The sequence below is a fragment of the Nicotiana tabacum genome, chromosome 6 (assembly GCF_000715075.1).
Source record: "Nicotiana tabacum cultivar K326 chromosome 6, ASM71507v2, whole genome shotgun sequence".
Lineage (NCBI taxonomy): Eukaryota > Viridiplantae > Streptophyta > Magnoliopsida > Solanales > Solanaceae > Nicotiana > Nicotiana tabacum.
In genome coordinates, this window is record NC_134085.1 from 214,784,274 (window position 1) to 214,796,746 (window position 12,473).

General features: G+C 35.7%; 1 long non-coding RNA gene across 1 annotated transcript; it reads left to right on the top strand.

Moving 5' to 3' along the window:
* The first annotated feature begins 7,875 nt into the window (after positions 1-7,875).
* LOC107805965 (uncharacterized) lies at positions 7,876-8,452 on the top strand. Its single transcript, XR_001652555.2, has 2 exons — positions 7,876-8,036; positions 8,181-8,452. It is a non-coding gene; the product is annotated as an uncharacterized LOC107805965 (long non-coding RNA).
* The last annotated feature ends 4,021 nt before the right edge of the window (positions 8,453-12,473 follow it).

The window sequence follows — 12,473 nt, forward strand, 5'->3', positions numbered from 1 at the left end:
ATTTTTTTAATGACTTTTTCCACATAATCAGAGGGAACTAAATCCCGCACATTTTTGCGCCAAATCATTCCCACGGATATTCAATGGCAAATGTTATTATTTTTCTAGGAAAAGGAATTTTAATTTTCCCACTGTATTTCGGTGGGAATTGCTACTGAAAATTTTTCTGTGGGAATTTTTCGTGGGAAAATGATGTGTATCTAATAGTGATACACATGTGCATCAATCTCTAGTATACTATGTTGAAACTTTCCATATTGCAGTAAAATGGTTGCTATTTTTCAATGATTTTAAAACGCTCGCTATTTTTTTAAGAACCAGTCCTAAAACTGACTAGCCCGTGCTATTTTACCTTTTTCTTTTGTTGGTTTAATCATTAGGTAACTAAACTAAGTCAAATGTGAGTAGTGTACGTCTATTAAAAGGATAAAATATTCCCTACTTAAAAGGCTTTTCATATCTCCACGAGCTGATACAAAAATCTTTGACTAAGGATCGATAAATCCCAGAAACATTTGCACAAATAAGCTTTTTATTTCTTTAACTTATGTCTCTCGATAGGAAGGTTTGGAGGTCGAGAATTAGGGTTATGGGTTGATAGGTAATCAAGAGTCTCTTCTAGTCATACTAATAATATCAGTACTAGTCTTATATTCTCCTATTTCGAGTTTCTTGTTGTTAGACGATGTGGCATTATTGATTGTAGTTTTCGCACTTCTCTTGTAACTTCGTATTTCTAATTTCTTTGCCATTACATGATGTGCTATTTGTTTCTGTTATCTTATTTCTTTGCCATTGTCACTGTTTATTTATTGTGTCATTTTCAATGTTCTTGAGCCGAGAGTCTATCGGAAATAATTTCTCTTTCTTAGAACCCACGTGTAGGATTGTACTTGATTTATTGTCGTTGTATATCTCTCGTGTCTGAGCTGAGGGTCTCCCGGAAATAACCTTTTTATTCCTCCGGTGTAGGGGTAAGGTATGCGTATACTCTATCCTCTCTATACCCCACTGGTGAGATTCTACTGGTTTTTTGTTGTTGTTGTTGTTGTTGTTGTTGTTGTTGTTGTATGTCTCTCGTAACCTCATTAACCGAGTCTCCAATAAACCAATTTTACTTTATTCAACTACTTTGGGATGATGAAATTTATTCCATTGAGCTAACAGTTAGCTACTCGCTCCGGTCCATAATAAGTGACCAGTTTACCTTTTTATTTTGGTCTAAAATAATTGTTCATTTACATAATCAAGAAGTAATTAATTTTATTTTTTAAAAAAATTGCCCTTATTAACATATTCCAATATGTCAAGGTAACAATTAATTAAGGTTAATTTAGTGAATACATCTTTTTTTCTCTAAGAGTTCGTCTTTCCTTAAAGTGTGTGCCAAAGGTAAAATAGTCACTTATTGTGGACCGAAGGGAGCATAATTTAGGGGTATTATCACTTTTAACCCACGTCAGAAACTATTTACATTTGATAGTCGGAAAATTGTATAAAATTTGTATAATTTTTATATATATAATATATAATTTTTTTATATTTTTCGACTATTACTTTTTACAACGGTTATACAATGTCATTTTTCGCATTTCAATAAACGCCATACCATGCAAATGATGCGATCCTAAGCAACCACTACACCTTTCGGTGGTTACACACTTGTTTTCTATTGTACGTAGTTATTTACAAACATTAACTAATCAATGCATGTTTGTTTGGTATATACTTCCTCCTTTCACTTTTACTTGGCATGTATATTAAAAGTTGATTTTTATTTTTACTTATCACTTTACGCATATCAAGAGAAGACAATTTTTTTCTCTTGTTATACCCACAATATTTATTACTCATTTCAAATCAGTTTCTCAAATTCAATAAAATATGCATCAATTAATATAGGTATCATGGTAAATTATGCACTTCATTTATTATTTCTTAAGGGCGTGAAAATTCAAAACGTGTCAAGTAAAAGTGAACAAGGAGTAAAAATGGTTTAGGTGAGAAGAAGGTCTGGGAAGGAGGAGTGAAAGGGACCTCGAGAGTAAATACTTACCCACACCGGGTGTTTACACCAAACTATATTAACTCACTATGATTAATTAATTTAATTAGATGAGAATGCATATAATTTAACATGGTTAAATGTTTGAAGTCTATGTGAAAGACACATGTCATGTATCTATTGGTTTGGTACAAATACTCAATGATGCGGGTAAATTTTTACGGAACCTCGAGACGAGACCTATTAATAAATGAGTGTTTGTAGCGTCAAAATCTCATTTTCACAACTAATGTAACTTGTGTATAGCGTGTGGACCACAACTTTGGCCATAGATTTTGGTGATTCCAAAATTTGGTGTAATATTTGAAGATTATTGCGATAAGTACTTGTTTACTTTTTCGTTTTGGAGATAAAGTAGATACATCACACCAAACTTTGTAATTTCTTATCTTCCAATTTTTTTAAAGTACATAATCAATGATAGTTGTGAAATTGTATTAAAGTACGCTGATTACATCACATCTCTTTGGAGTGTAATCCTTCTTCGGACTCTAAATGTGGTATGTTTTGTACAACAAACTACTATTTTTTATATGATAGATGACAATGAAGTAAATCTAAAGGAAAAAAAGAGAGAAAAAGATAGCAATGGAATATTACTTTTTTTGGGGGGTGGGGGGTGGGGGAGGGGTTCTCAAGGGAGAAAATATGGTAACGGAATACATAGGTTTTTCTCGGGAGAAATTCAAAAATAGCCAGATTTACAAGTGGTCATTCAAAAATAGCCATAGTTTCAAAAGTTATCGAAATTCAGCCATTTTTCATGTAAAGATAAATTTGAACGAAAACACTGTTTAAAATCTGAAAAATACTCCAGTATATTATACTGGAGTTCCAGCAAAGTATACCGGTCCAACAAAATATGCTGAAAGTTCATACACAGGTGCACCGAACTCCAGTATATTATGCTGGACCAGTCTCTGTTGCAGCAAAATAGTGGTTATTTTTTAATGACTTGGCAAATGCTGGCTATTTTTGAATGACCAGTCCGAAAACTGGCTACCCCGTACTATTTTAAAGTTGTTCTCCTTTGTCCCAAGAAGATCCAATTAGGGATGGCAATCGAGCGGGGCGGGGCGGGTTTGAAAAAACCCACAAAAAATTTAACCCGCCCCGCCCTGCCCCATATAGTTATTTTTTTAGTTTTCAACCCTCCCTGCCCCACTTAATTTTTTTCTTTTTTCTTTAATTTTTTTCTAGAACAAACTAGTTTGACATTTTATTATTTTATAAAAATGAAAAGTTTAATAAAATCACATAAACATAAAACTGAGATAGTATTACGCTGATCTTTCAAAATAAATGGGTTATTATCATTTCCTATTATTAATACGATATCTTGACTTATGTAATATCATTTTGGTGAGACTTATGCAAATTGGTTAATTATAAATCAAAATAATATTCGTGCTAGTGAAGAATAATGTGAAATTGTAGTTGTAATGGTTGCTTTGTTTCAAAAAAGATAAAATTCAAAGTTGCCCCGCATTAAACCCGCAACCCGCTCTGCTTTAAAAAATTTAAAAATTATTTTAACCAGCCATGCCTCGTATCCGTCCCGCCTCGTTGCCATCCCTAGATCCAATCCACAACAACAAAAAGGAGAGGGGTATGTAGCAAAATACAAAAGGTTGGTTTATATCATTGTACGTATGTATGTATGATAATCAGGACAAATTGTAAGAAATTTCGTGTTTGGAACAATTGAATATGTGGACTATAACTGAAATAGTTACGACATCAGAAATGGTTAATAGCAAAGGCATTAGAAGACTAAAATAGAAAGGTCATTGAGCTTTTATAACAAGTGAATATGAGGACTGCAGACACTTCATCTCTAGTTTTAATTCAACAACTTAAATTATAAGATTAAAATAGAAAGGTCGTTGTCTCGTTGAGCTTGCAAATGTCAAACTGCCAGACAACATTCGGCCTATAGTACAAGTTGGAGTTATTTTTCTAGCTTATTATCACAAAAGATCTGCACCATTCTCTCATAAAATAAAAATAAAAATAAAAAAGAGAGGAGAGAATGATAGTATTAGAAAAATAGTCGGTGTTTGAAAATTCTTTGAAAGTAGTCACCTTTAATATGAAAATTCGAACTTAAACCAGTAAACAAATTCAGGATATTGTGTTGATTTTTGAAATCCTTGATAGTGTCATTGATTCCGAACTCTAAAAGTGAAACTCGTTCACCATTTTAAGTGCGAAATCAATAACACTGTCATGAATTAAAAAATATGGCTATTTTTCAAAGATTTTTGAATCTAGCAAAAAAAAAGAGAAGAAGACTATATTCAATTACAAGGTCGAGAAATGGCTAGTTTTTTAACTTTTAACTTTTCCGAACAAAAAGGCCCAAAATGGGATGTATTATATTAAGAAGAATTAACATAAATAGCCGCTCACCCAACCATTTAAATTAAAAATAGCATGTGGATATATAATATATGTATAATTTATGTATTAAATGGGTATAACTATGTATAATTAATATATAATTTATGTATATGGCTGGAAATAGTAAACAATAAATATAACCGGCTATTTACGTAAAGATTCCATGTAGCCCCAATAGAATGAGGAACAAAGCCCATAAATACGGCCCATCTCCAATCTCCATTTCAGATTCCGTCCATAGCTCCGTTGATTCCAATTTCGACCTTTTCATATTCTTTGCTTTCTCCGGTACGCCTGCAGGTTCCTCAATAAAGGCTCTGAAACCCTAGATCTCCGTCATCGACCAGAATTCACAATTTTTCGAAGGTTTGATTCCCTAATTCTATCATGCTTTATATTCTTTCTTATTTTGGGAAAATTTAGCTGATTTTGGTTTAGATATTATGGAAATCTACGTGTGTTTTGATATGGTATTCTTATATATTCTCACAGTATGCTCAATTTGGAATCAAGTGGTAGTTATCGTGAATATGAAGTGATCCAATAGTGAAAAATTGTTGCTTGATTTGGTTTCTATAAAAAACGTAGTAATTCAGCTGGTAAACCAGCTGACCATGCTTGTCAATAATTATAATGCAGCTTATTCTACCCTATGAATATTGCTGCCATGAGGTCACGGGTTTGTGAAAGATTTGTGAAGGGGAGTCTCGGCGTAACTGGTAAAGTTGCTGCCATGAGGTCACGGGTTCAAGTCGTGAAAATAACCTCTTGCAGATATGCAGGGTAAGACTGCGTACAATAGACCCTTGTGATCCGGCCTTTCCCCGAACCCCGTAGCGGGAGCTTAGTGCACCGAACTGCCCTTTTTAATTCTACTCTATGATTCCTTGGAGGCAACAATTTTGGTCTAATATATTGCACATGTTGTTATATATACATACACATATCAGTTTGATATTCTGATGGATACCATGTATATGTGAACATTACGATAGATATATGTATATTTGATTGGAGTTCTTTCTTTATAAATGATAATGTGCTTTAAACATTTTACATCAAATATAAGATGCTTGAGGGGTGCTAGTGTGCTACCTACTCGAGCTGCACTAAATTTTACTCATTTGGAATCAAGTAAATTTTGTATTAAGGCAAATAAATTTTGCTCATTTGGCGTGAAGTAGTTGCACTATGTACAGCAAAAACAATCTCTGTGTTACAATTCTGAGTTATTTATTAAATCTACTTTACGCCAAAAACCTAAATGATTTAAACGTTTGGCTCTCACTGAGGTGATACTGCCTTCGAACAAACCTCCAATTCCTTTCTTTCTCACTGAGGTGATACTGCCTTCGAACAAACCTGCAATTCCTTTCTTTCCTGAATAGACCAGATTATAACAGCAGGGTACATTGATCCAAACTATCGTGAGTTTCTTCTTTGCCTTCACTAAATAAAAGCTGTTAGCTACTTCCGTCAAAGTACCTGCCACAACCCATTTATCCCCCTAATGCTTAGTTATATGTTCCAGATCTCTCTACCACTATACTGTATGTTTGTTGCTTATTTATGTAGTCCTTTGCTCTGGGTATTTAATTTATGATGTTATGGCCCGAAAAATGGGTCCTCGTTTTCGACTAATTTGTATTTGGGCTCATTTTTATCCTTCTCCTTCATGGACTTAGGGCTGTGACTTATGCTTCGAATGAATTCCGCAAAGACGGTTTTTGTTCAGTAGCAACACTAATTAACTTTTCATCATTAAAATACATTAGAATGCTGACAATGAGGTCCTTGTTTTCTTCTAATTTGTATTTGGGCTCATTTTTATCCTTCTCCTTCATGGACTTGGGGGCTGTGACTTATGCTTCGAATGAATTCTGCAAAGACGGTTTTTGTTCAGTAGCAACACTAATTAACTTTTCATCATTAAAATACATTACAGTGCTGACAATGAGGTCTGTTCAAATCTTAGCGGAGACAAGAAAACACTAGGTGATTTCTTTCCATCTGCCAAGTCTTGTTGGCTGAGTTATCTGGTACGTTCGTTGGGGTATCAAACCAGAACGAACAAAAATGTTGAATTGAATCGTACCAATCTCTACTGGAGGTTATTCAGAGTAATAGTTGAGGTGCGCACAAATTGGCCCGAACGCCACTGTCATGGAAAAAAAAAAAGAAAAAAGAATTTCTCTATATCTGTTTCACTCTTTTTAGGGCCACTTTGTTTCCAATAATACCAGTTTCTCTGCTTGCGCAATTTGTTATATGAAAAGTTATTAGTAACTGCTTCCATTGATCTTCAAGTGTTTAATAGCTGTGTATTTACGCAATTGCTTTATTTATTTACATGTTATTAACCTTCTAAGTTGCATTGTTGGGTCATTCTGAACACAATTTAGCTGATTTAGAAAGATTTTACAAATAAGTGAGATATGAGAACAGATTCTTGTGAAAGGAGATACTGATAATATTACAACATAATTCAGGCTATGGGCTTGTGGACATTGCTCGAGGGCTGCTTACTTCTTGCAAATGCACTTGCGATATTGAACGAAGATCGTTTCCTTGCTCCAAGAGGATGGAGCTTCCAGGAATATTCAGGGGTTAGAAGAAATTCATTCAAGGGCCAGCTACTTGGTCTTATTTATGCAACTCAATATCTGAGAGTTCTTCTCATACTCCTTAACACACTTTGTATTGTTGTAAAGTTTGTATCTGGATGATGATTCTTGCGTGAGGTATGCTTGTTTAACTTTGTTGCTACATTTTGGGATTGATGTGTGTATTTGGACCATTATTTCTGAGAGTCCATTCAAGGGCCAGCTACTTGGTCTTACTTATGCAACTCAATATCCGAGTGTTCTTCTTATACTCAACACACTCTCTATTGTTGTCAAGTTTGTATCCAGGTTATGAATTATGGGTGAGGTATGCCTGTTTAACTTGGTTGCTACATGTCAAGATTGAGTTGTATTTGGAAAATAATTTCTGGTTACAAATTAACAAAAGGATCGGTTGACAAGCATTCTGGGGAGTAATTAGAAATTGCTTTTCAACCCTCTAGGATTTACAGTGGGTGATATCCGGAGGCTACATTGTAGCATTTTTCTACTTTCTCTCATTTCCTTGGGTGGGAAGGGGGGGGGGGTGTGGTGTTATTTAGCACAAAGTAATCTTTTGGTGACCAGTTTTCTGAACTACATTTTCTTAAAGTAAGCTAAAATGCTTTATATCATGATGTTCGTTGCACTCATAAGGAGATTGAGTAATAATGTTTGCTACAGTCAAATAGGATCAACCATGAAGTTTGATGCATTTTGTATTTTTTAATAGCAGCATAAAATTGATCTCTTGATCTGTAGTAGACCATTCTTTTGTTGAAATGACTTTTTTTGTATATACAGACACTGAAGTTCATAGATGGAAGGGTTTAGAAAGCTTCCTGGAGGAAAAGCACCAACTCTAGTCGCATTTTGTTAGATACCCTGATACAAACTGTTCTTCTTCAATTAGTTTAGGATAGTAAATTATTTCTTGGTCTTTATGGACGGCTGTTGTAAAATAGGTCAGTGCCTACCTCTGCATGTTCTTACTCAAGAATCATGTTCTTGGAGTCTAAGCTCTCCGTTTTTGCATTGCTGCATCTTTTGATTACATATAAGATACTCTTCTTAGAGTTTGCTAATTGATGTTATTGCTCTGTTTCCAGGAAAATTACCTTTTTCCAAATATGAGTATGGGTGATGAAAACCAATTCTTGTGATAAAAGGGAGTCTTGTAGTTAGGATTGTGATACGATGATCAAGACCCAAGTCTTTCAACTTTAGGCTCTCATTGTTCTGAAAAACGTGAACCTTGTTATGTTGTTTCACAGGTCAACTGATATCTTCAGTCAAGACCAGCTTCTAAGCTGATTAAAGCTGTGCTAGTGTAGAATATGTGTGTACCCTTTACAAAAAAAGAAGAGTAAATATCCTAAAACCCGCCTAAACTATCACGTTTTTGTCAGATTCCTCCCTAAACTATTGCATATCCCCAAAACTTCCCTCAACTGTATCCTCCTTCATATTAAAAACCTCCCGTCGCCTTTTTAATGGTATGTATGATACACTCGCAAATTTGTAAGAAATGTGCCATGTGGCACTCCACATGGTTATTATTTAGCCTAATCAAAAAATAACTGAATTACGTATTTTAAATATCAACCCCAATTTATTAAATGGGTAAATATTATTCACCCGATTAAAACATATAAGAGGTCTGAGGCAAAAAACATTCAGTAAAATCCCTTTTCTCTTATCTTTCGATAATGGCTTCTCTTTCTCTCACGAGCGATTTTCTCCATTAAGTTTCGTTGTGACCTTCATTTCCCCCCAATAACCCTCGATATAATATATCGAGGGTTTTTATGTGGGTTATGTCCCTTGCATTATGAAAAGTCCATTGTTCTCATATATCTTGTTCTCCTCCAAATGTATTTCAGAAGCTTGAAGAGAAATTCAATAACAAGAGAGGGAGAATTTCATATGGAACCGGATGGAGAAATGGAAGGGAAAGGTGAAAAATGGAGAAGAAAGGTGGAAAATGAGGAAGGAGGGTGAAATATAATGAAAATGAGAAAAAAAAAATTAAAAAATACATTTTTTTTAAAAAGGGCTAATTAGCAATTAGACATTGCCATGTGGGCTATTTTGATGGATTTTTCTAGCCTTCACGCGCTATTTCACGAGTTATTACACACAATATGCCACATAAGCAGCGTATACGAAGGAGGATATAGTTCAAAGAGTTTTTGGGGACAAGGGATAGTTTAGATAGGGAACTGGTAGCGAATACTAAAGAGGATATAGTTCAGAGGGTTTTTGGGGACAAATGATAGTTTAGATAGGGTACTAGCTGCGGACACGAAGGATGATATACTGCAATGCCATCTTGCATTGCCGCGCATGCTAAGCAGTTGGTTCTGGGTTTCGTTGATCATTTGCAACTATACTCTTGATTAGAGTTAATTCTGATATGCTAGGGAACCACTTCTAGCAGCTTTCCTCATTCAACACTGAGTTGGGTCCAAAACTCAAGATAAAATGTACTTAGAGTTCCTAATTCATATTTCAACCTGTCTGTCTGTAAATTCATTAGCATCCCACTACATGGGCAAATATTTACCTGTTTAATTAACTAGGAAAAATCATAACAATCTTATTCTAACGGAGAAGCTGCATACAATTAACACCCTGAATATTCAATCCAAATAACATATATAGTGTTGAAGTTTGGCAAAATGCCAAAGTCCCACATCGGTTGGGAGAAGAGTTGGGGGGGATTTTCCCCCCTATAAAAGAAGGCCTAATGTTTAGGATTTATACACACCTCTCATTTGCCTTCTCATCTGTTTAAGGCATTTCTATCTTCTCTCTTTAGTATTATTTCATTTGTATTTTTGGAGTGGAATAAAATATTGGTTGTGTTCGAGGAGTAGGCAAAATTAGCCTAACCTCGTAAATTCTGGTGTTCCTTTTATTGTTGCTTTATTGTCTTATTTATTATTTGGTGGCTGTCATAATTTTTGGCATAGTAGTTGTGACTTATTCACACTATATACATTTGGCTTCCGCAACAATTGGTATCAGAACCAAGGTACTGTCTAAGTATGCTCTGTGGTTGCAGCATAGTCTGATCTTCCACATCAGAAAAGATTTATCTTGGTAACTGAGTCAAGGTTCTGTCTGAGTATGCTCTGTGGTTGCAGCATAGTCTAATCTTCCACATCAGAAAAGATTTATCTTGGTAACTGAGTCAAGGTTCTGTCTGAGTATGCTCTGTGGTTGCAGCTTAGTCTGATCTTCTACATCAGAAAGGAAATAATCTTGATTTGTGTCGTCAGCTATTAAATAATATTTGTGTCAAATATGGGAGACAATAAACAAGAAGAATCTACATCAAGTGTCAACAATACGTCATCATTGGCATCTTCGCTTATGACAAGAATTGTGTCAAATGCGAAATTTGCGGTAGAAATTTTTGACGGGTCCGGGCATTTTGGGATTGGCAAGGCGAGGTTCTAGATGTACTTTTTCAACAAGGGCTAGATCTTGCCATTGAAGAAAAGAGACCAGATGTTATTGGAGAAGAAGATTGGAAAATTTTCAACCGTGTTGCTTGCGGTACCATTCGATCCTACCTTGCTAGAGAGCAGAAATATCCATACACAAAGGAAACTTCTGCAAGTAAATTATGGAAAGCACTGGAGGATAAATTTTTGAAGAAAAACAGTCAAAATAAATTGTACATGAAGAAGAGACAGTTTCACTTCACCTATGTTCCTGGTACCACGATGAATGAACATATCACCAGTTTCAATAAGTTGGTCACAGATTTGCAAAATATGGATACAACTTATGATGATGGTGACTTGGCCTTGATGTTGTTGGCGTCACTTCCTGATGAGTACGAGCACCTTGAAACTACTCTACTCCATGAAAATGACGAAGTTTCTCTCAGAGAAGTTTATTCGGCTTTGTATAGCTATGAACAAAGAAAGCGAGAAAAACAGAAGGGCGGAGAAGGAGAAGCACTATTTGTGAGGGGTCGTCCTAAAAATCAAACGAGGACAAAAAAGGGAAGATCCAAGTCAATATCCAGACCCAGCAAAGATGAATGTGCCTTTTGTCGAGAAAAATAGCAATGGAAGAAAGATTGTCCGAAGTTGAAAAATAAGGCCAAACATAACAATGGAAAGGCCATTATGGATTCAAATGTAGCTGATTGTGATGATTCAGACTTCTTATTAGTTACAACAGAGTCATCAACATCATCAGACATATGGTTGATGGACTCGACTTGTAGCTATCATATGTGTCCCAACAGGGACTGGTTTGTGGAATTTCAAGAAGGAGAATATGGAGTCATCCACACAGCGGATAACAACCCTCTTACCTCAAATGGCATTGGTTCAATACGATTAAGGAACCATGATGGAATGATCAGAATATTAACAGATGTTCGATTTGTACCGGATTTGAAGAAGAATCTCATCTCTGTAGGAGCCCTAGAATCAAAAGGGTTCAAAATCATTGCAGAAAATGGAGTGATGAGAGTATGCTCCGGTGCACTAGTGGTAATAAAGGCTAATCGGAAGAATAATAATATGTACCGCTATCGTGACAGTACAGTTATTGGGACATCGACAGTGACATCCAGTGACGACAAAGAGGCAGAAGCAACCAAGCTATGACACATGCGCTTGGGACATGCTGAAGGAAAATCCTTGAAAACTCTATCATATCAAGGATTGTTAAAAGGAGTAAAGGCTTGCAACTTGGAGTTTTGTGAGCATTGTGTCAAAGGAAAACAGACAAGGGTTAAATTTGGTACAACGATCCATAATACTAAAGGCATTTTGAATTATGTACACTCTGATGTTTGGGGTCCTTCCAAAACACCTTCATTGGGTGGGAAGCACTATTTTGTAACCTTTGTTGATGATTTTTCCCGAAGAGTGTGGGTGTATACAATGAAAAGCAAAGATGAAGTGCTGGAAATTTTTCTCAAATGGAAGACGATGGTGGAGAATCAAACAGGCAGGAGGATCAAGTGTATTCGTACAGACAATGGAGGTGAATACAAAAATGATCATTTCAATAAGGTCTGTGAAAATGATGGCATCGTCCGATATTTCACTGTTAGACATACACCACAACAGAATGGAGTGGCAGAACGTATGAACCGGACCTTGCTGGAGAAGGTACGGTGTATGTTATCCAATGCTGGCTTGGGCAAAGAATTTTGGGCTGAGGCAATTACATATGCATGCCACCTCATTAATCGTCTACCATCTGCTGCTATTGATGGCAAGACACCATTTGAAAAATGGTATGGAAAGCCTGCTGTAGCTTATGACTCTTTGCACGTGTTTGGCTCAACTGCATATTATCATGTGACAGAGTCAAAATTGGATCCAAGGGCAAAGAAGGCTATTTTTATGGGAATTACTTTTGGAGTC